The sequence below is a fragment of the Lygodium microphyllum genome, chromosome 2 (genome assembly GCF_053477565.2).
Source record: "Lygodium microphyllum isolate KBCC chromosome 2, Lygodium_microphyllum_v1.1.10, whole genome shotgun sequence".
Lineage (NCBI taxonomy): Eukaryota > Viridiplantae > Streptophyta > Polypodiopsida > Schizaeales > Lygodiaceae > Lygodium > Lygodium microphyllum.
This window is the reverse complement of record NC_141136.1, coordinates 169,825,985-169,851,782: the sequence shown is the minus strand read 5'-3', so window position 1 is coordinate 169,851,782 and position 25,798 is coordinate 169,825,985. Positions and strand designations below refer to the sequence as shown.

General features: G+C 36.8%; 1 pseudogene; it reads right to left on the bottom strand.

The window, feature by feature from the left end:
• Positions 1–7,134: 7,134 nt before the first annotated feature.
• Positions 7,135–25,798, bottom strand: part of LOC148040602 (uncharacterized) — a 62,503-nt pseudogene continuing 43,839 nt past the window's right edge.

Here is a 25,798-nt window from a genome sequence, read left to right as displayed (position 1 = left end):
AAAGCCTTAATTGATAGACGAAGAATACACAAGAATGAGCATGATATTGAGTAAGTTAAGTATCAAAGAGTATGACATGACTTTATAAACTAGATAAGTCATGAGGTAACTTGGCCAAAATCCACCAGATGAAGTTATTTTGAAGAAAAAATACATTTTTGAAAAAATATGCCAAAATTCATGGCTTTTTTTATGCCTGGAGGGAGAGAAAGCATAAAATAATCATCCCCATGCCAGCATCCAATAGGTAGGCAATCAAAATGCATTTTTAATAAAGCTCAATTGGCTCTTAACAAGTAGCCAAAAGAATGAGTCGACTTCATGCACCCCCTCATGTCTATAAATAGACCCCCTCTCCTTCACAAAAAAATGCAAGAATGAAGACCTCCTGTTGGTGGCAAAATTTCTCTATTTCTCTTATACATTCAATCTTTGAATCTTGAAAGAGAAAAATACCCCCCCTTCATGTGGACTCAAAGAGAGAGAGAGAGAGAGAGAGAGAGAGCACTGTGGGAGAGAGATATGCCTTCTCAAACGTCAAGGGCAAAGGCCATTTTGATCCCCTCTTACTAAAGTTCTACCTCATTTTCATTTTCTGTACCCCCTATTATGCCTTCACCCCATATGACCATACCGCTAAGCGAAAAACTGGTAAAAATTTTATGGATGACCTTCAACTCTCCCTAAACTATCAATCAATTTTTCCCAACATCCGATGGCTCTGCGAGGTCGTAGAAATTCAAAAAGTCCATTTGCAGCAAGGAAAGCAAGGAATACGGCCGATGGAGAAAACAACACAACACGGATTGGCAAAACCCCTGTTACAGAAAACCTAAGAGAGGAAACATCTCGTCAGTTGGAAAAAAATTAATATTTTATAAGCTTATCATTATATTTTTCTTTAAATGATTATAAACACCTTCTAAAGAAAATGCATATGAACTACCGCTTAGGAAAGTGACCTAAGTAATATAATATTTAGTCATTCAATGAAAAGAATCTTTCACTTGGAAAAGATTATATGCCTATTATCAATAAAATATCTTAATTATGGTTTATTTTGTGATATTTATTGTTGTTTAATTAATGACACGTGATCCAAATAACATAAAAATTATGGGTGTTGTTAGAAAAAGAAATTTTTTATAATTTTTTCCTAAATATGACTATCTTTATTTTATTTTTCTAATGACAAATATATGTATATGAATTTTATAATAGTTTATAGAAAATAGTTTAGATAATATCATGAAATAATCAATGCATTAAATCAACAAAAAATTATATAGGAAAATATATACTAGAGGTGCACAAATTAGGTATGTAGTAATATAATTTGAGGCTTGAAAGATGAAACAAAAATTGCACTTATGATTTTTGCATTACCTAACATAAAGTTTTCAAAAAAAAATCAGTGTTGCACTTAAGACATAGCTAAATGAAAATTGATCTTGATAACATTGAAAGTTCGGCAAATGGTCGGACATCGTCGATTAAACCATAGAATATGAGTAAAATAAAATAAAAAATATTTTCTTGCTAAAAACACATGTAATGTTAATATTAATGATTATATTAGGGAGAGTGTCAATATCATGAGTTGACCATCGTATGAATCATCAAGAAAACTTAACCTAAAATATTGAGAATGTTGAAGCAAAAACAACTTTGAAATACTAGACAACCCTAAAGCTATCAGTATCATGAAATTAAATAAATATCAAAAGTTTATAGGACTTGTTGGACATTGATAAGAATTAGTCGATACAAATTCTAAAGTCTAAAGAGACTAGGAAAAACATTTGAAATCTTGCTAAGCACGGGTTAGGGTGGTAGGGCAGTGCATGAATTACCTGCCATAGGTATAAATGCCCATTTTATCTTTTAGGGGAGAAATACCAAATTTTTCATAAGAATAAAATAGACTTCAGATTCGCAAAACCACTTGTGGATCCGAAAAAAGAGTTGCAAGTAGGAAGTGAAATTCTAAGAATAAGGTGGGACCTTAAAATAAAAACCCTAGAATTAGGTGGGGTTGCTTTCTATGCTAAAAACACTTGTTGCTTCCTATGCTAAAACACTTGCTGCTATTTCTTTTTTATTTGTGCATGCATTGATGGTTGCACAGGAAAGATTGATTGTGCTTGTACTAGTTAGATCTGATTGTAAATATATAATAAGGATAATAAGAGGAATGATTGTGCTATGCCTCCCCCACGACTAGATGCAAAACCCTGCTCCAAGGGGGATTGTTTTGTATTGTCACCAGGAGCTTTGGACCAGTCTCGAGGGCGAGAGGTTGCTCAGTGAGGAATCCATTAGGCAAGATGAGGCACGAGTGCTAGGGGGAACTCTAGCTAAAATCTCTTGATTACTCCTAGGAACTCCCTGACCCTCATATAAATCAGGATGGGATCCCGAATTCCCCAGTACTAGTGAAGGGACAGAAATCTTAGAGGGTTTCTTTTCTTCTACGTAGACAAAAGGGATTTTCCAGTGAATGAAGGTTTATCTTCTACGTAGGTAGAAGGGGAAAGCCATTGTAAACAACTTTGTGAAATGATAAAATAAATATGTTTTACCAAAAGACTTTTTTCTCTATCTTTGTGTTGTGCCATAAAATTATGCAAAGGAACCTGTGATAACGGGTTAATTAACAAAGATGCTTTTATTTGCCATAACTTAATGTGATAGGTAATTAGAAAACCAAAGAAAACTATTTGTGGGAAGTGTGTGGGTGAGATCCCAGACGGATCCATTCTATGGATGGGTGGCTTCGTTAAGCTAGGAGCTTCTCTCAAGAGATTGAATGAAACATTAATTAGGAAAAATTAGGTAGAGCCCAGTGTTGACTTACATGGGGTCAAGTCTTAAAACCTTGACAAAAAATTAGAGTGCAGCGACTGTGCTAGAACTCCATTAAGATTCCCTGAATCCTAACCAATTTTATTGGAAAAAAGTGTTGCACTCTATGAACCAAGGGTAGCTATGATCGCACCAGTCGGACGAGAAGCCCTTATGGGACACCTCTGGTGGAGCTAGTTGATGTATCGATACATGAGTTGTCAAATTAGGACCCCAAGCTTGTAGGTTGATCCTCGTGGGGACGACCGATACCTTTCGTTATGGGGTGGGCTCTATGAAATCTAGATGATAGATCCGATGCATTCTCATGAGTGGCGGGTGAAGCCGTCTAAGATAGTTCCTTGATGGACCACTAAAACGTGCTGCCAAGGAATTGTTAGGTAGGCACTTGACAAAATACCTTAAATAACTTGGGTAGTATTGTGCTCATTCAGGAAATATGTACCATAGTACATATGGATAATATAATATTATCGGGTAGCTAGCAGAGTGTCATGGTAGAGCTTAATCAATGTATCACTATGTATCTATGGATATCCATTCCAAAATATCCATGGAGGCCCCAATATATCTAACAACCCCAATCTGTGCTTACGCCACCCACTAAGAACTATCAACATAATCAAAGGATTGCTTTTGACTTTGTGAATTAAAATAATGAGCAATTCACATCTTACAATCATTTCAAAATCATTGGATCAAGCTATCAAATTACATCATATGCAAATATAATAGATTTTAAAAAATCTGAATCCTTTTTTGTATAATATATACATAGATCCTAATCTATGTAAGTAATGTGCTCTTATTATGGTCATTTATGATCACCTATGGTGGATTATATTGTTCAACTACCATAGAAAATCAAAGGCATCTTGTAAGTTGAGAATACATGAGATAATAGCAATTTAAGAGGACTTAATACTAGGCCATCTTAATGTCATGGCTTATACAATTGCAATGGATTCTCCTATGCTCGCATTTCAATAATTACCTTTTGCAGAAGAAGCAAATAGAAACTAGAGGCTTATTTGACTTGAAATCGTCATCATCCAATCAATGTTGATGTGGGGCTATAGGGGCATCCATATAGCCTATGCATGCTTGCTACATCCTTACCTACTCAAATTGGATCGTCAATGTTTAGCTTGTTTGTCTCACTACATTCAATCTAGAGTAGGAAAACAATGAGAAGAGTACTCCGCATGCAATCTTTCCTATGGGCATAGTCATGCAAGGAGCTCTAATTTAGTGTCCATATTCGAGGAGTATGAGTATAAACACAATGCTTACCCAATTGAAGGCCATATATTCCTCCTTATTTTTTGTGGTATTTTAACCTTATCTAAAGGTGGGTGTACATTTGGTTAAAAAGCCCGGTAAAGAAGCTATGTGTAACCTAAGATCTATTCTTTGAAAAATGTGCCAATCAAGAATAATTATGCTTATGAGTGTTGTACACTAAAAAGAACATATAGTATATGTACATTATCACCTGTGTTTACACGTGTGTGTGTGTGTGTGTGTGTGTGTGTGTGTGTGTGTGTGTGTGTGTGTGTGTGTGTGTGTGTGTGTGTGTGTGTGTGTGTGTGTGTGTGTGTGTGTGTGTGTGTGTGTGTGTGTGTGTGTGTGTGTGTGTGTGTGTGTGTGTGTGTGTGTGTGTGTGTGTGTGTGTGTGTGTGTGTGTGTGTGTGTGTGTGTGTGTGTGTGTGTGTGTGTGTGTGTGTGTGTGTGTGTGTTATAAACTTGAGTATGAAAGAAAGGCTCTCTATATGTGTATGTGTGTATTTGTGTGTGTGGGTGCATATGTGTGTGAAGGAATATCAAGTTAAAGTAATTTATGGATGTGTGTGTGCGCGCGCGTGCGCGCGTGTGCATGCATGCATGTGTGTATGCATGTGTGCACGTGCATGCATGCACATGTGTGTGTGTGTGCGTGTGCATGTGCATGTGCATGCGTGCATGTGTGTGTGTGTACAAGTAACAAACTAAAAGTAAGGTAAACTTTTCGTTGTGTGTATGTGCATGTGTGGGGGGTAAATGTGCATACAATATTAGTTATAAGGCTATGTTGAATGTGTATGTCTATGAAAGTGTGTGTGGAGAGAGGAAAGGTTTGAGAGTGGTCACATCACAACCCATCATAGACTAAGTGAGTGTGTGTGTGTCTATGTTAACTTCATCATATACATAGGCTTAGATGATATAGTAGACTATACTTCGATGATATATTAGTAGAGTACTTAGATGATATAATAGACTAGAATTTCATCACAATAAAAGAATACAACTAGAATTGGAGAAAAAATAGTTTCATGAGTTAAAATTGGAGATGAAAGGCATACACTAATAGAAACAAGATAATTCTTTATGTATAATTTTTTGGGTGGGAATCTTGACCATTTTAAGGACATAGATGAGCTGAGAAGGCCCATTCTAATCATTTTGAGTATTAACATGACCTCATTTTTAGCTCTCAAGTGAAAGTTATGGCTCTTTTTTAGATAAATTTTGATAGGGACTCTATAACACACATAGGTCAAACTAGTCATATGTGTGCCATAGGATCTTGGTCAAACAACATCACAAAAAGGGCCATAACTTTCACTCTAGGGCTTAGAATTGGATCATGTTTGTAGTCAAAATTATTATGATGGGCCTTCTCATCTCATCTGTGGCATTAAAATAGTCAAAATCTCCACCCAAAAAATGTATGCATCCAAAATTATCTTATTTCTACTAGTTTTTTCCTTTCATCTCAAATATAAACTCATCAAACTATTTTCTCTCTAAGTGTAGTCATATTCTTTTATTGTGATGAATTTCCACTCTATTACATCATCCAAGTCTACTAGTACTATATCATCCAACTCTAGTCTTACTACAGTATCCAACTATAAGTATCTGATGAAGTTCTCTCTCTCTCTCTCTCTCTCTCTCTCTCTCTCTCTCCCAACTAGACCCTATGACATTGTCAAGATAATTTGTGTGTATGCTAGGAAGAGACTAGGTCACTAGTTATGGGAGTGAATAAGAGTAGTAATGGATAGATTGATGTATATGATGTTAGAGAGATTCTTAAGCAAGGATTAATGGTAGTAAGAGATCAAGTAGATTCTTGTATAAGAGCAGAGATGATGATAGATATTACATAGAGTAGAGACCAAAGAGAGATGAACCAACATACATGTGAGAGATCAAAGGCTCAAAGTATCCGAAAACCAATCCTTGATTAAGAAAACCTATTTATAATGAGTCACCCCTTCATTCTGTTATGTTTCACCCTATTATACCCAAAAACTCACACCAAATACTAGCTTCTATTGTGTTGCTCAGATGGCAAATTTGATGGTTCCATTGGCTTGGAAAGGAGGATAAAACCCCAAGATGCCTACTCAAAACTCTCCTAAATTGCTCCTTCTCCCTCCTTCCATCTGGAGTGCTATTCACTACCTAAAAATTGCAATCACATGCGGTGAAAATTTTGGAGCTCTTCTTTTTGCATGAGATCTCCAACAGAGCATATCTATTTCTCTCTTCATTGTCTTGTCAAATAGCCCACCCAATTCATGTTGTATATCCACTGTAACAATGATAGGCCTTCCACACTCATAATTTACTTTCATTAGTGTGGGTCTTGATAACAACAAATGTTTCAATTTTCCCATTGCCTTTGTATATGATTCATGCCTATGAAACTTTTGACTTTTCCTCAACAATTGGTAGAGTGCATCTACTACATGTGCAAAGTGTGGAATCTAAATCAGATAGAAAACACATGCACCCAAGAATCATCTCACCTTAGTTATGGAAGTACAAGTCTCATTCATCTTTTGGATGTCTTCAACCTTTGATAGAGAAGGATTTTGATGATAAGGCCCACACATATAGCCCTCGGATCTTCCTTGACTCCAAAAACTAATGTTGACCCAGAAAGAGTAAGATTTACCTATCTTCTAACTTGGATAAGATCTTCTCACAATAAGAAATATAATTTGTAACAAACTTGAGACACCCCCTCGAATACACTATCCTGCCCTTAACCTCTTCTTTGCACCCTTTTGTAAGTACATCATCAATAAAAGTCATAGTGACCTATGGTATTAAGTCACAAAGGACTTTGTTCATCTTGTTCATCATATGTGCAACTGAGTTTGTTGCTCCCTAAGGTAAGATACACATCCTTACTAAACCCATGTATGTCCTCATAGTAGTTAAATTCGTGCTATCCACATCCAATTGAAATTTATCATATCCAGAGTAGAGATTTTACATATAATAAATTGCCCTTTGTGCAAAAGTTTCTGCAAATTCATCCACAATTGGACATGTAGCAACATTCTTGATAGTCACTTTGTTCATTGATTGCATATCTTGTATAAATCTCAAAGCTCCATTCTTCTTTGGCATGATGAACCACCTCTTTGAATACGGAGCACAAGAGGGCTCCAAAATACCCATCCTGATCTTTTAATTCAATAACTTAATCAAATTTGTTAAGTGAGCCTTAGGAACAAGAATAGGTCTCAAGTTCCAAGGCATATGGGGCACAGTGAAAATAACCATTGGAGCAACAACACTAGGATCCACACATCCAATTTCATGTAGTTGAAAAGCAAAGACCTTACTATGTTTTGATATCATCTCTTGGAAGCACTTTTTCTCCTCTAGTGTTAGAAATCCCTCACATCCAATCTTCAATTCCTTTAAAGTCTCTGGTGTAAATGTATGTCCAATTATTTTTGGATCTCGTAGGTTTGGTTGTCGAGAGACTTGATTCATCTTTTTTTTGCTATTAGAAGGTAAAGTTTGAGCAATAGATTTTACATTTTTAGCGATAGTTTTGTACTTGGTCTCGGCATGCACTTATGGTCCTTCATTTTATTTGGAACACATGTCTTCTTTGAAGCCTTCAATCACTTTGTATATGTCCACTGAATATACTTTGACAACTTCATTATCTTCCTTTATATTTCAATCAAGTATGGCTACAAGCTCTCTGATGGTATCAACAAAAGAAACTTCTTCAAAAACTCCAGAAATTCCTTCATCATCTTCAATCACACACTTTCCTTTAAGCTCTTTTGAATATTACCAACATGTTGTCATTTCTTCCTTTGCAAGTATTGAAACTTTCTAAAACATACGAAACCTTTTGTTGTTAGCCCTATGAACTTTGTAGAAAAAGCTTTCTTACCTCCTAAATTAGGTGAGAATATTTTTCTTTTTGTACCATCACAGTCCCACTATACAATGGTACACATAGAAAACCCATCATATCTTGCGCTCTTTGAACTCCTTGGTTGGTAATCTTTGGTAAAGGATGCTCATAAAGGCTTTCTCAATTCCTCTCATGATCCACACATACGGTCAAGAGTTGAACAACACACTGCCTATCACGATTTCTTATTCTAGCATAAGCAGTACCATCATCCATCACCTTAGTCTCCATATAGATTGCAATAATATATGCTTGTCCAAGAATCAAAGGGTAAAAAGACATATCCTGTACAAAGAAATTCTATTGATCTCAAACATCTCCAATAGTCACTTTCACAGTAGGACAAGCACCATACAAATCCCCTGATGAGTTATTCGTAGCTCGAATTCTCCACCCATGATTTGTATCTATCGGACACCTTACTTTGGAGTAGAGACTCTTTGAATTAAGGTTAATTGTTGAACCATGATATATGAGTGCAACACATGGCTCATCAAGGTCATCAAACTTAACTAGAGTCTTCGTCATAGCCTTAGCCCAATGATTCCTTGAATAATGGCTTCTATGAAAGATTTTAGATTTCTCATCATAGTCAAATAGAACTTGCTTTATCTATCTCAAAAATTGACTATAATCCACCATGCTTCTTGCATCTTCATCTTCATGCGCATGTGCCCCGCGTACCTCATGTATACCTTGTATCCCTTGGGACTTTACGGTCTCTCTATCTCCTTCTAAGTGAGGATTGGCAGGATCTCCCAAAACTTGTTACTTTCTCTTGATGATATCAATTATCTCCTCATGAAACTCATGTTTAGATTCCAAGTATCTCTCCCAAAGTAAACCCCACCTTACTATTGAGAATTCTTTCTTCCAACACTTTCTTCACATCTCTTGCCAATTCAATGTCAAATTGCAATTTGTAAGCTTGAGTTTTAGATTTACCTTTTCTTTGCTCATGCTTTTTCTCCCTTGGTGCATCGTCCATAGATACTTGAGGTGGAGAAATATCATGTGAGTTGTATCACGAGTTAACTCTGTCTCCTTCCTTCTACTTCCCATTATTGCCCTCTTTGATGTACCTTCATTGCCTTCTTCTCATTTGTGCTTTTCTTCAATAATATCTTCATTGTTGTGGCTCCTAGAAATGTATGCTTACACTAATAAAGAATCTATAAACACCATATTAGAGATTTTGGGAATTTCCCAAGTCCCAATATCAAATAAGTGATAAATATTTGACCACATTGCTAAATCTTGATCCATATTTGAAAGTGGGATTTGGAAAGGTAGCTTATATAGTATTTAGGGTAGACTCCACCTTTAAGTAAGAAAACAATATTTGACTATGTGGTCGAATAATAAAGGTATTGGGGGTTCCTAAAATGAATGGAAATTACAAAGTTCCCTTATATAGTGTTTACACGATCATCCGAACCTATTGTTTATTGAATACAATTGCCAATTTGGATCCAAGCATCCCTAGAAACCTTTTCTGCTTCTACTTTTTTTAATGCATAAGAACAAAGCTCATTAACTTGTTCAGACTTCTCCTTCATTTCAGCCTCTTTCTTTGATACATGTTCCACTTGCAAACCATATGTAGTAGCTTCCATGATGGCTAAAGCATGTCTAGCTAACATATCATCCAGAAGTTTTCTTATACCACATTTTCCAAGGTTTGTACTAAGAGGTAAAACTATCTCCCACAAATGAATTTTACCATCTTTAAGGAAAACAACATCTTTAGCTAGTGCATCTTTGAATGAATCACAATCCTTTCAAAAGTGATCAATACTATCACACCATATGTATCTCAAAATAGAAGCACCATGAGTTTGAGGTATTTTCTCATAGGGTTATCCTTTTTCTTTAAGTCTTGAGAACTTCAATTGCAACTCTAGCATAACTTTGACCAACTTATCCAAAACTAGGTCTTCATGCTATGTTGTAAGGAAATATGTTTAGTTCAAAAAGCATACTCCAAAAGAAAGAGACCCAAGATAGACGAAATGTGGGCAAGAATAAAGTCACCCAAAATAGATAAAATATATGAGAGAAGAAATCAATCCAACATAGACGAGAAATTTGAATAACACTCAAAACGTTATCCATTTACTTTTTGGCCAAGAATAGATGATGATCTGGCTAATTTTGGCAAAAGCACAAAACTGCAAGAGTGAGTAATTGTGACAAAACCTATATCATAGAAGTATACACAAAAAGCTATTATCTTGTTTTTGTCCCTATTTCAAGTCCCATTTAACTAAACTAATATAACTTTTGACATAGAACTCCAAATTGAGCATGGATCGGATAGAAAGAAATCTTGTGAGTCCTAGCATATTACAAAAACTAGTTTTCTTAAGAAAGGCATTTCCTTAAGACTTTCCCAAATAGAAACTTTAAGGGTGTCCATGCAAGGAATATCTACAATTAAACATATCTACAATCTAAATGATGATCAATGATGATAAAGTGAACTTCTTCTATGCTTAAAATTCATAATATAAGATGCTCATAAGGTACACAATACATCAAATTCAAGCATAAAAAGAACATGAATCAAGAATAGAAGATATATTACAAAGGTATGCTTCCTAATTGTCTTCTTCAAGGAATTGGTTGTAGTCAGTCATGATAGCTCTGATATCATATTGAAATGTAGAGAGAGAAGATATGTAGAGACATGATAGAGAGAGAAGAGACACACCATATACACTCCCAATGACTATATCATATTGATCACTATATATATATAGGTGAGACCTAATGTAGATAGGTTGAGCTATAAATGGCTCCAAAAGTCCTATCTTCAACAAAATATACATATAATGATGAATTCCAAAATTTTCAGCAAAAGTATAAAAATTATAAAAGTGATGATTGAACCTTTAGTTGAGACTCAAGAAAAATGAGGAAAGCCTTGTAAGTCAAGTTGTTTGATTCTCAGTCATAGGATAGTATAGCTAATAGTTATATGACAGCCACAATTGGATATGATTGGAGCAATCAAGTCAACCCTACTAGGGCCGATCATACAAAGGATATATATTGTTGGTTATTAGACTTTAATCTTAGGTCTAGTCAATGATCAGGTATATGATAACATGTTTGGTTAGCACGTGACATCGGCCTAAGAGGTCAATAACTAACAACTTACAAAGCCCCACAGCCTATTTTAAAAATCTCACTTTTTCACTAGCCAAGAAACCCTCTGAAATGAGCCCAACCTACCAAGTTTCCAAACAAAATAGCCAAGAGAAGGTACATGTATAGTAAAATAGTGAGGTGAAGGTCAGTACTCAACCTCTTCATCTGTCGACCTCTATGAGGAAGGTTCCCCCTAGTCTCATAATGGAGGAACACAATGGTGATTTGACACATGAAAAGAGGGCTAAAAAAGGCTTGCATGCCTTTTCAAGGGAAGCCATAAAAGGAGAAGACAATGCAAGAAGAAAATTGATGGCCCTAATAATAAGGAGCATGTAGTCCAGTGCTTACAAAAAAATTTTAATGAGGTTTTTATATCATACTAAATATACTTATAAAATTTAGTACAAATTTTTTTGTCAAGTCCATGGCTTTAAACCTTATTTTCAAATTTTACAATTTATTTTACATACAACTTGATTTTTCATGAACACTATTGCATGCCAACCAATTGAGGAAAATGGCTACCTTTCTCCTCCATGAAGCTATCAAAATGGATAGAGCTTAAAGACTGGAACAAATCATAATGAGGAAGAAACAATATTCTTAAAGAATCAAGCTACTCCTATTGTAGGCCAACTTATCTCCATCATTATTTCAAAGAAAACATTATGTGTAACTACGTTTTCTTCTTTTCGTTTATTTTGAGACTCAATTTATAGTTGTGTTGGCAGGTCAAAATAGAGGAAGAGAGTGTATTTAGCAAGATGAAGGATCGCTCGAAGACAGGAAGGGAAAAGGAAAAGACAAGGCAGAGGACCCACTAAATCATGAATGAGAACCAAATGCAAGAACAACCGAGGATGAAGTTTAATTGATCTTGATGAAAGAGTGTTGAGGACTCTTTAAATTCGGTAATAAGAGACTAGTGTCCTTCTCCAACTTGCCCAATCATTAGGCAGATAGAACAATAGTGGGTATGTGTTTCATAAAAGACTTATAATACTAAATAACACTTGACAATAAATAGATTATGCCAACTTTTATAGTTCTAAATAATAAATTTATGGTAAAATATTTTTAATTTTATTGAACACGAACAAAGCTATACTAAGGTAGTCTTAATGCTAAAACAATACACTAGAAAAATAGTAAAATAATAAAGTTAGATTTCGTAAGTTAGAGATATATTAAAATTGGAGTTTTTAAAGAAAATTTCTTGTTGGTTCTCAACCACCAAAGAACCCACACGTGAACTATCAACAACCCCAAACCAATGTCAATGTCATTGAAGATGCGTCCCTCTATTTATAAATGGCTTTTTTATGATTAGCTCTTTCATGACACATGCCTATGGTATTTCCCACAAGTCACATTTTCTATACATAATGACCAGTCAAAGAGTTTATTCCCCCTCAAATAGGTTCTTGTAGAACTTGTCTCAAGCCCCATTATCCATTGTCTTGAAACATGAATACAAATATTTTCTTCACTTTAATCTTATATTTTTTATCCTTAGGCAAAGATATTGATACTTAGTTTTTAGTAATAAATAAGTGTTCAAGAAATTGGTGTCTTAGCTTATCATGCACAAGTAGTTAGACTTTAGAAATTCCTATTAGACTTCAACCTAGAAGGATTTTAGCTTGTAAAGTAAATATTTGCATCAATGTAAATTGTAAAAAATATATATCTAAATTTTTTGATTTGCTAAAGTAGATTCAAAACATAGTGTCATTTTGTTGGCACCAAATTTTCCATAGGAATATTAACCAAATGGGAGTAGGGATGCCACTCGTTTCCCCAAAATTTATTTCCATGATGTCTAGGGGATGGAATTTTTAGCTAACAACTTGTAGAAATTGTAGAGCCTTCCCATTAAACCTACAATGTAAGAAAATGTGAGTGATAGTTTCTAACTGTGTTCTACATACAGAGGGCATAAACCATTACATGTCATGGCCTTTTCATGTCCATAATCCTCTGAATTGTAAGCCAATAGGAATGGCATATGTTCCTTAAAAATAATTTTCCTGAACACTAGGTCTACCTACTAGAAATGCAGTGGCTACATAAATAGTACTAATGCAAACTAAAATAGTACCAACATAAATTGAAATTAAACATGGAGGTGAGAAGCAGTTTAAATTCAATGACTTTCCTAAATGAAGACACAAAATAGCACCAAATAATTGGATCAATGGAGTTGTTACTCTCCATTATAATATAGATCATAAGTTGTTTGGATTAAAGCACTACACATACTTTATGTTATGTATTATAACTATCATAATAAAATATCATTTTTTACCTAAAGTTACAAAAATTCCACGACTATTAGTCCATAGATTAAAGAAGAAGTAAAATGATCACTTTGATTACCAAAGATATACAAACATATCTGAATTTTTATCAATAGAACTTTGTATATAATGTTTGTACATCATTATACAAATGGTATTGTTACATACATGGTAATGTTTGAAGCTAATTTGTAGTAGTCACTAGCACATCCATGTATGGAAGAGGGAGACAATGATCTAATGGACTTAGTGAGATAAGGTGGAATGATCCAAATTCTCTAATTCACTACTACCTACTCCCTTGGTATTGTATTAGCTTTAATGAGATCCACATCACATTGGATTTTCTCAACATTAACAAAGTTATTTTGAATTGCATCCAATATTTCGTGGAGGAGGTCTTTTCAATTTCTCAAAGAAATTGTCTCAATAATAAAAGCTTCATAAGAACATATATACATGAATTGTGAGATAGTGTCTTTTAATCTATATAGCCTATGCAAGTATGGCAAGAGTGTCTCCACCAACTCTACGTTGATAGAATGACCATGATATATGCTAACACAACAAGTTATTGCCATCGGATTTAGGCATGCCTTAGATGATGTGTCATCCACAAGCACTATATGATGAGTTTCCACTTAAATACCCTTATTCCAAAGCGTGGAGAATATCTTTAGAAGCAATATCTAGTTCATTTTCTCTAGGTGGTAGATGCATGGCTATAGCACACAATCATCTTGTGATAACTTGAATTTGAGAGGAGATCTAAACCAACTATTTCCAGTTGCTTCTATATTAACTCAACAATCGACAATAGATTCCTAGGGGTCATGTTGCTCTAGATCTCGACATCATAATGGGTGTCTGAATAAACAAGAAACTGGACTAGTCCAAGCCTTTGCAACACAACATGCTTGCTGACTTTGTGGAGCATTCCACCATCTTGATGCATGTGGGGTGGAGCCTAGTAGTACCACATTTTCACCATAACTCCATTAACATCAGTGTTAAGAAAACATCTCATAGCAACCTGTATTGAGAATTCACCCAAATACAAATTTCATTTTTATTAGTTGGATATACAAAAGATACTAGATAAATGAAAGAGTTAGAATACCCACTTTAAACTAGATGTTCATACAAATGAACTCTCTTCACAATACTCACAAAGAGATTTTAATATGACAAAACAACTTTGCTCATTGCTCAACATCAAAAGACGTGCATGATATAAAATGTAGAGTACTCATAGGAAAAGGGCAATATAGCAAAAATGCTCACTTAGATCTTTAGGATCTACTTTGCATGTTTATAGGATCAAACACACTATAGCTTTGAAGGCAATGAGTCTTTTGCTTTCTAAATCCAAGAGGAAACAAACTAGACAATTTTAATATTATCACCAGGGATTGGGTGTGAGGTGCCCGCCCATCGGCTTTCCAGGCACTCTTTTAGCAATCTATCGAGAAACGAATCTAAGCGTCGCTGCACGGCACTCCCAAGGAATGTTCCGACTTTTGTCGCCTAGGGTTTCCCGAATCCGCCTCGCAACGGAACGTTCACGACCGAACCCACTAGGATCGACCTGAAATTTGGGTTCCTAGTTGTCAAGGTCTCCTGTTAGCATTCTAGCATCGGGTATTGGACATCCTACTTTACGCAGAGATACCCAACCCGAAGCAGATCTATGCCGCACTTGGTTCAAAGAGAATGGGAAACAAGAGGGATGCGTTGCTCAACCTCTCTGCCCATAGGGCATAGTCCCATTCCGGTCCCCTAAAACGGCATGAATCGGGTTCTAACCTAACAATATCTAAAGGTCGAATGACGATAAAAACTTGTGAGAAACCTCCCAGTTCTCTGGGACCACCCTGCCATAGGACGGACCCGTCGGGGGTTCCACCCACCCGCTTCCCTTAATAGCTTTAGTTTTCTAATTAGGTCCTACCACATTTATGTGTGACACTTAAAATCAGCTTCATTAATTAAGCCTTTTCGGGAACAAGGTTCGTTCGCGTAAATTATAGCACAGACACGAAAACAGAGCAAAGAAATATATTGACAAACAAGATCAAACAAGTTTCTTAACTTATCTTCAAGTTAATCTTTGTCTCCCGCCCATACAGGAGAAATTATGTTTCGCTTCTGTCCAATAGAAGTATCCCTTCTGCCCTGCAGAAGTAACTGGTCCAATTCACATGGCACCAAAACTCAATCCTTTATCTAGAATAGGATCTCCCAACATGCCCAGATGTTGGGGGCCACGGAGGTCTTCAACTCCATTCTAAACCTAGCAAGGGGTGTCCAGAGCTCCAACTGACCCACAAGCTGTCTAGGAGTGAAACATCATTCCCGTGGTTGGCCTTTTCACCACTCGACCTTCGGCCCATGAATCCAGCAGTGCCCTTTCGGGTTAATACGCGGTGCGACCATGGAGGTGATCCACCCGTACAATATATCCTTCCTTAATTAAATCCTTTAAGAATCAAGCACAAACAAGGCAGTCAGCCTAATATCATTTTCCAGAAAACATTCCTTTATTCCCATGGCAACTTGTCATCACAGACCCTTGCCATGCATTTACCATAAATCACAAGCACTTGGAATAATCATCCAAACAACAACTAACAACCAGTTGAATGTAAAAGCATTTAGGATATTGTTTGATCAACCAACAAAACCAATTTCATTCTTTCCAAAACAATGCAAGAGTAGATGAAATAATATTTCCCATTGCATATTTGCTCTCCCCCTTGGGATCTAAGAGCAATACCATGCAAGAATGTTCTTAACACTTCCTTCCTTCGGCTAGGGCACATATGTTAAGGGTTCAAACACTATTCATGATGTACTAGCTCTTAGTCAAGTCATGAGGCAACTAGAAAATTATCCTCATATATCAAACATGTTATAGGCATATCGTGTAAATACTTGATAAGATAAGTGTGAGGTGATCTCAAGTAATTATACTCCTAGGCTCTTAGGCTAAGTACTTTTGAAGTATCTAAACTTTAAAACTAGTACTTTCTATTCATGATTCTCAATGTCGTATTCTTTTAGTAATTATGTTATTTCTAACCCTTGACTATACCTTAATCTAGCACTTGTATGCACAATCCTTTAATGTCATTCTTTTGATGACTATGTCATTCATAACGCTTGACTGACTCTTCCTTGTAATTGCTCTACTAGCAAATAAGTCATATGTAACTAGGTGCAATTATCTTCCCTTGATATATGCACTTCACAAACTCCATCTTCTGAGTAAGCGAGATGAAATTTATCCTTTCCCATGACCTATACTCGTGCAATAGTATGGACTTAACGTATCTCATACGAGAATCAAAGCAAGCATTTATCAACTTGAAAATACATTACTTACGACCGGAACTGCAGTTGGATTGACGATGATGCCTTTGCTCGAAGCCTTGTTGCTGGTTGCAGGATTGTCATCCGCACGCGACATTCTTCTCTTGGAGGCCATCGTCCGCAAATAGACTCAAGAGATTAAGGAGGTAGAATAGATTCAAGATGGGAGAGCGTAAGAGAAGATGGTTAAGTCGAGGATCGAGATAGAGGGAATTGAGCTAATTCTCTTCCTTGCAGCCTCTCGGGGTGACTCTTCTCTCTCTCTCTCTCTTTCTCTCTCTCAAGCTCTCTTTCAAGCTCTTTCTCACAATCTCTTGGAGGAGTATCCTCCACTCTACCTCTCTCTCGCAGCCTCTCGGGGTCTCCTTATCCTTCTTATGCCTCTCCCATGCCTCATATTTATAGTGAATTAGAGAAGAGGGCTTGTGGTTGAGAAGTGGAGCTCTTTGTGGAGGGGGATCTTGAAAGATCAATGATCTGATGCTCAGATCATAAATCTGATCGTTCCATTGGCTCCGAAAGGGGGGTAAAACCCCAAGACACTTGATTAGAAAAGTCTCAGCTCACTCTTTCTTCTTTTCTCTGTTCGAAGTGCTGTCTACTGCCTGTAAACTGCGATCGCGGCGCGCACGATTTCGCCAGTCACTTTTCTTTATTTTTCTTTTTTTAAAATCTTCAAACTAACTAAAATATCACTTGTCTTTTCTTTTAAATGACATCCAGTTCCATATCATTTTTTTAGGATAATATCTAAAATATCTAAAATATACTAGCTTTGCCCAAAATCTAATGTTTTTGGACCTTCCAAACTATACACATGAACTTAGTGATTAATATAACTCATAAGTCTCGTTCACCTTGTAATTTACGTGAAGGGTAGCTACGGTCTTTACCAATTCGAGAAAAATATCGAATTTACGACTCTTGATTTTTCTAAATAAAATATTTTAAATTAAATAAAAATTATCAATAATTAATGTTAGTTAGTTTTTACCTTAGTTAGTCTTTAGTTAGTAATCTTACTAACTTATTAATTGACTAACTGACTTAGGAACCAACCAACTAACTTTTATTGTGCGGAGATATTACATCATCCTCCCCTTAGAGAAATCAAGATGTCCTCATCTGGAGAGAAATAGGGGGTATCATCTTGGAATATATGGGTTATGGAACACCACGCTTCTGCTGCGCTACTCTGATCTCTCACAGACATACGGTCTTTTGAAAAAAACAACCGATGGTATTTGATATATTTGAGTCTTGGTTACAATAGAAAATTTATTGTAGTTACATTTCATGGATATCTTCTAGGTTTTTCCTAAGCACTTGGTATATTCTAGATCATTGGAGCTTGTATGGCTTATTTCTTGTAAGCTCAAGTTCTCTTCGAGTTGCATTGGGACAATTGATATAGTTATGTCCAATGTTGTGGCACTCAGAGCATCGGTGTTTAGGGTGCTTTGCACATTCCCTTTTGAAATGACCTAACTCCCTGCAATAGAAACAGTGCGGAGCTTTATCACTTGTGGTCACAAGATTTTTGGTTGTCCTTAGTAAGATTTTCTTCTTTAGACCAAAGTGTTCTAGGATTCTTTTAGCAGATTGGAGTGGTCCTTTATCTTGGAAACTACATTTCCAGATTGTCCTGCCCTTAGTTCGGGACTGAGCTCCATGGACAATTGGCTTTGCTTGTAATACTAAAGAATACCTCCAAGCTTCGACATTCTGGTAAGACCCAATCATATATTAGTTGAGAAGAAATGACTTAAGAGAAATTCATTGCACATTATGACTATCATTCCTTGCCAGAGTATCTCTAATCATTTGCAAGTTCTAGGCTCAAAATAGACACAACTCATATTACTCAAGTTAACTGTAATTACAAGAGTAAAGTTTATTCCAATACAAGTTGTATTTCATGTCGACAAAATTTCTAGGATTTCTAATAATCCTAAAGTGGTGTAGTAGGTTCTAAGTATTCGTCTTCATCTGATTCCTCTATATATCCGAAGATTGCACTTGTGTAACTTTGTTTTCTTGTAAACTCCGTATCTTTTGGACTTAAGTCAGGGTAGTCTACTTGGACATGTCCTAGCTCATTGCAATGGAAACATTGACGGTAGGGACATCTCCTACGGATGTGCCCTATCTCTCCACATGTATGGCATCTCTTACCCAAATCTCGGGAGTCATCTTTACTAAAATTTTCTGATTTAAATTCTTGGACGATTGGATTCGCTCGAAGTAATGCGTCTTGCAAGTCTGTTGGACGCATTGCTTCAAGACGGTGGTTCAGAGGAGTGTTTAGGCCCCATGGCAAAACTTGGATACTTGCTGCGCAATATCCATAGGTGGTGGTATTTTAGTAGGGTTACAAACCTTGAGTAGTAAGCTTCCAAAGTTAATTCTAGCTGTTGTAGCTTAAAGAATTCATTCATCTTCAAAGTCTGGTAGGTTGGCGGAAGGTATCGTCTGCGTACAGCATCTTTCAGCTGAACCCAAGTAGCAGGGCTTCAGAAACACCTTCATCTTTGCACCATTGCTTCCACCATAATCGAGCCTGGCCAACTAACTTAAGTTTGGCTATCATTGCTTGATTGGTAGAGGCAGTTCCCGAAGCAAAGAAATAGACATCCATCGACTCAATCCATATCTCTGCCTCTGCTGCAATGTCTATCCCTTCTCCATCAAACTCGGGTACCTTAATTTGCTTGAGAAGGAATTTCTTCTCTTGCATGTCAACATTCGTGGGTGCAGAAGGTGCCTAACAATCAAGCCATACTGCTTAGATTATTTTGTTTAGGATATGTCTACAAACCATTCATTAATCAATCACGTATCATTACAAAATTTTGCTCTGATACCAACTGTGAGGGTGCCCGCCCATCGGCTTTCCAGGCACTCTTTTAGCGGTCTATCGAGAAACGAATCTAAGCGTCGCTGCCCGACACTCCCAAGGAATGTTCCGAGTTTTGTCGCCTAGGGTTTCCCGAATCCGCCTCGCAACGGAACGTTCACGACCGAACCCACTAGGATCGACCTGAAATTTGGGTTCCGAGTTGTCAAGGTCTCCTGTTAGCATTCTAGCGTCGGGTATTGGACATCCTACTTTACACAGAGATACCCAACCTGAAGCAGATCTATGCCGCACTTGGTTCAAAGAGAATGGGAAACGAGAGGGATGCATTGCTCAACCTCTCTGCCCATAGGGCATAGTCCCATTTCGGTCCCCTAAAACGGCATGAATCGGGTTCTAACCTAACAATATCTAAAGGTCGAATGACGATAAAAACTTGTGAGAAGCCTCCCAGTTCTCTGGGACCACCCTGCCATAGGACGGACCCGTCGGGGGTTCCACCCACCCACTTCCCTTAATAGCTTTAGTTTTCTAATTAGGTCCTACCACATTTATGTGTGACACTTAAAATTATCTTCATTAATTAAGCCTTTTAGGGAACAAGGTTTGTTCGCGTAAATTATAGCACAAACATGAAAACAGAGCAAAGAAATCTATTGACAAACAAGATCAAACAAGTTCCTTAACTTATCTTCAAGTTAATCTTTGTCTCCCGCCCATACAGGAGAAATTATGTTTCGCTTCTGTCCAACAGAAGTATCCCTTCTACCCTGCAGAAGTAACTGGTGCAATTCACATGGCACCAAAACTCAATCCTTTATCTAGAATAGGATCTCCCAACATGCCCAGATGTTGGGGGCCACGGAGGTCTTCAACTCCATTCTAGACCTAGCAAGGGGTGTCCAGAGCTCCAACTGACCCACAAGCTGTCTAGGAGTGAAACATCATTCCCGTGGTTGGCCTTTTCACCACTCGACCTTCGGCCCGTGAATCGAGCAGTGCCCTTTCGGGTTAATACGCGGTGCGACCATGCAGGTGATCCACCCGTACAATATATCCTTCCTTAATTAAATCCTTTAAGAATCAAGCACAAACAAGGCAGTCAGCCTAATATCATTTTCCAGAAAACATTCCTTTATTCCCATGGCAACTTGTCATCACAGACCCTTGCCATGCATTTACCATAAATCACAAGCACTTGGAATAATCATCCAAACAACAACTAACAACCAGTTGAATGTAAAAGCATTTAGGATATTGTTTGATCAACCAACAAAACCAATTGCATTCTTTCCAAAACAATGCAAGAGTAGATGAAATAATATTTCCCATTGCATATTTGCTCTCCCCCTTGGGATCTAAGAGCAATACCATGCAAGAATGTTCTTAACACTTCCTTCCTTCGGCTAGGGCACATATGTTAAGGGTTCAAACACTATTCATGATGTACTAGCTCTTAGTCAAGTCATGAGGCAACTAGAAAATTATCCTCATATATCAAACATGTTATAGGCATATCGCGTAAATACTTGATAAGATAAGTGTGAGGTGATCTCAAGTAATTATACTCCTAGGCTCTTAGGCTAAGTACTTTTGAAGTATCTAAACTTTAAAACTAGTACTTTCTATTCATGATTCTCAATGTCGTGTTCTTTTAGTAATTATGCTATTTCTAACCCTTGACTATACCTTAATCTAGCACTTGTATGCACAATCCTTTAATGTCATTCTTTTGATGACTATGTCATTCATAACGCTTGACTGACTCTTCCTTGTAATTGCTCTACTAGCAAATAAGTCATATGTAACTAGGTGCAATTATCTTCCCTTGATATATGCACTTCACAAACTCCATCTTCTGAGTAAGCGAGATGAAATTTATCCTTTCCCATGACCTATACTCGTGCAATAGTATGGGCTTAACGTATCTCATACGAGAATCAAAGCAATCATTTATCAACTTGAAAATACATTACTTACGACCGGAACTGCAGTTGGATTGACGATGATGCCTTTGCTCGAAGCCTTGTTGCTGGTTGCAGGATTGTCATCCGCACGCGACATTCTTCTCTTGGAGGCCATCGTCCGCAAATAGACTCAAGAGATTAAGGAGGTAGAATAGATTCAAGATGGGAGAGCGTAAGAGAAGATGGTTAAGTCGAGGATCGAGATAGAGGGAATTGAGCTAATTCTCTTCCTTGCAGCCTCTCGGGGTGACTCTTCTCTCTCTCTCTCTCTTTCTCTCTCTCAAGCTCTCTTTCAAGCTCTTTCTCACAATCTCTTGGAGGAGTATCCTCCACTCTACCTCTCTCTCGCAGCCTCTCGGGGTCTCCTTATCCTTCTTATGCCTCTCCCATGCCTCATATTTATAGTGAATTAGAGAAGAGGGCTTGTGGTTGAGAAGTGGAGCTCTTTGTGGAGGGGGATCTTGAAAGATCAGTGATCTGATGCTCAGATCATAAATCTGATCGTTCCATTGGCTCCGAAAGGGGGGTAAAACCCCAAGACACTTGACACTTGGTTAGAAAGCTCTCAGCTCACTCTTTCTTCTTTTCTCTGTTCGAAGTGCTGTCTATTGCTTGTAAACTGCGATCGCGGCGCGCGCGATTTCGCCAGTCACTTTTCTTTATTTTTCTTTTTTTAAAATCTTCAAACTAACTAAAATATCACTTGTCTTTTCTTTTAAATGACATCCAGTTCCATATCCTTTTTTTAGGATAATATCTAAAATATCTAAAATATACTAGCTTTGCCCAAAATCTAATGTTTTTGGACCTTCCAAACTATACACATGAACTTAGTGATTAATATAACTCATAAGTCTCGTTCACCTTGTAATTTACGTGAAGGGTAGCTACGGTCTTTACCAATTCGAGAAAAATATCGAATTTACGACTCTTGATTTTTCTAAATAAAATATTTTAAATTAAATAAAAATTATCAATAATTAATGTTAGTTAGTTTTTACCTTAGTTAGTCTTTAGTTAGTAATCTTACTAACTTATTAATTGACTAACTGACTTACGAACCAACCAACTAGCTTTTATTGTGCGGAGATATTACATTGGGGCATAGAGGCCTCATACTCCTTGGTAGTAGTGTCCTCAGCATGCTCCTAGTGCAAACCTCCTCATGTACCTCATTGGCAAAGGGTGCCTCCTTGTACTCCATAGCAATGTCCTTGAGGGATGCAACAATAGCCTCTTAATTTTTGCTAGTGGGTGCCTCCTTGTGCTCCATGTGGCAATATCCTTGGGAATGTAACAGTAGCCTCCTATTCTTGGACAAGATCTTGGATAATAGGATTATCCTAGTGGGCATCTTCATGGATCATAGACTCCCATTCTTACTCTAGTTTGATAATCATTTTAGCCTCTATTTTATTATCTAGATCACTAGAGTGACAAAGCCCAATAGAGACAGATAAGATAAATAGGTGACATAGAAAAATAATTTAACACTACACCAATAGAAAGATACCGTAAAGTGGCATGTCATTTTCAAATATGTTATGTAAATGAGCATGGAAATATGAAGCACACACCTGCATAATGTGCTACCTCTTGTGGAGTAGGAGGTCCACCTAGTAGCTAAACTGGGCAGCTTTGATTACTAGGGTCAAATCTAGAGCCCTAAGAGAGACACCAAGGAAAAGGGATTTTTATTGCAAGAAAATATATATTGTAACATCAACAAGATTTTATTTCATTCTTTAGAGAACCACAACAAGGAAAAGAACACCACTAACAAGAAATCTTCACGCAGCTTCATAGAAACAATTCTCCCATGGCTTTAACTTCAACAAAATTCATCATTCTCTTCATATTCCTCATAGAATTCTTTGACCAACAAAGAGAACACAGAAGAAACACCACTTTGAATGGAAAAATATCACATAGTATTCATCGTCATTGTCTTCATAGTTTTCTCTCACAGTCTCTCATAGATAGATACATTTTTTGGCATAGAATTGGCTATCTCTGACTCTCTCTTCCTCTCTCAATCAATTGGACATCATCTCCTCACTACAATGCTCAATAATCACTCATAATAATCATTTTTTGGTTGTGGATGCCCCTTCCAAAAGGTGTGTCTGATATGAAAGGTCACGAGAGCCACCACAGTGACTTCTCACAGCTCACTATTGTCACTTCACTCTAGTCTTCTCTTGAGTATTCAGTAGCTACTTCTTCCACTTCCTTGAGATCTTTTGAACTTATATTCACCTCTTTCCAAGGCTAGAAAACTTTCCCAAAGTGACATATGAATTCCAAAAAACACTTACAGAAGCATACAGAATAAAATATAAATAGAGCAAGAATAGAGACTCTACATAAGCTCAATAGAAGGTTTACATAAGGTCAACTGAAAGCATCAAAATCTCATAACTCATACCAAAACCATTCCAAACTATCAAAAACCATTCAATGATCTTCAAAAAATATCAACTTCCATCAATCATTAATCCATGCTTCATACAGAAGAAAAACAAAACAAAACAGAAGCTAAACAAAAGGTATTAGAACCTCAACAAAGCCTATCAGAACATCATAGAACCTCATATGACTAGTTTTTTTTGAAGTGTTTGAAAGTGTTTTGGATGATATTGATTATTTTTTGGAAGCTCATGATGATTTTCAATAGAGATATGAGGCTCTGTGATGTTCTAATAGGTTTTATTGAGGTTCTGATTGGTTCTGTTTAGCTTTTGTTTTGTTCTGATTTTCTTCTGTATGAAGCATGGATTAATGATTGATGGAAGTTGATATTTTTTGAAAGATCATTGAATGGTTTTGGATAGTTTGGAATGGTTTTAGTATGAGTTATGAGGTTCTAATTCTTTTTGTTGACCTTTTGTAACCCTCTGTTGAGCTTCTATAGAGCTTTTGTTCCTGGTCTGTTTCTGTTCTGTTCTGTTCTGTTCTGTTTTGTATGCCTCTGTAAGTGTTATGTCAAATGTATGTGTGATTTTGGGAAAGTTTTCTAGCCTTGGAAAGAGGTGAATGTAAGTTCAAAAGAGCTCAAGAAAGTGGATGAAGTAGCTGTTGAAGGCTCAAGAGAAGACTAGGGTGAAGTAATAGTAGTGAGCTATGAGAAGTCATTGTAGTGGCTCTAGTGACCTTTCATATCAAACACACCTTTTGGAAGGAGCACTATGACCAAAGAAGGATTATTATGAGTGATTATTGAGCATTGTAGTGAGGATATGATGTACTATTGATTGAGAGAGGAAGAGAGAGTCAGACATAGCCAATTCTATGCCAAACAATGTATCTATCTATGAGAGACTGTGAAGGAAAACTATGAAGACAATGACGATGAATACTATGTGATATTTTTCCATTCAAAGTGGTGTTTCTTTTGTTTTCTCTTTTTTTGTCAAATAATTCTATGAAAAATATGAAGAGAATGATAAATTTTGTTGAAGTTAAAGTAAAAAAGAAGGCAATAGTCATGCACCGAAAATGGCACATGTTGAATCATAATCGGGGGAGTAGAGGAAGATGCCATTCAGACTAAGAATGGAAAATTTCTTGCAAAACCCCAAAGAGACTGCCACTAAGAAAAATATCAGAACGGAAATAGAAGAACAGACAAGATTGGACCAGACTTCCCCAAGCAATCCACATCCTACGGCAAAAATTCGACATAACCTATACACGCGACTGAAAGCTTCATGCTATGCAAACAATCAAGCACCCAAAAACCCCGTAATCAAGCACGTCAAAAGAACAAAAAGTCAAGCACGCCACATCCTCGACACTTACTAGACTCAAAATAGAATCACAGTTTTGAACCACCAAAATAACTTAGACCAATACGACCGACACCTTTGATAAAGAAATTCCAATCCTTGTAAACATTGGCGTATACCTAATGTGCCGTGAAGTGAGTGGGTGATTGCTATCAAATTCATTTATTAGATGATCAATTAAGGTTGATTGATTATTAAATTAATCTATTAATCCAAGGTGAGTCATTTGCATAGCCCATTCCCACTCATGTTGACTTGATTGGACGAGGGTC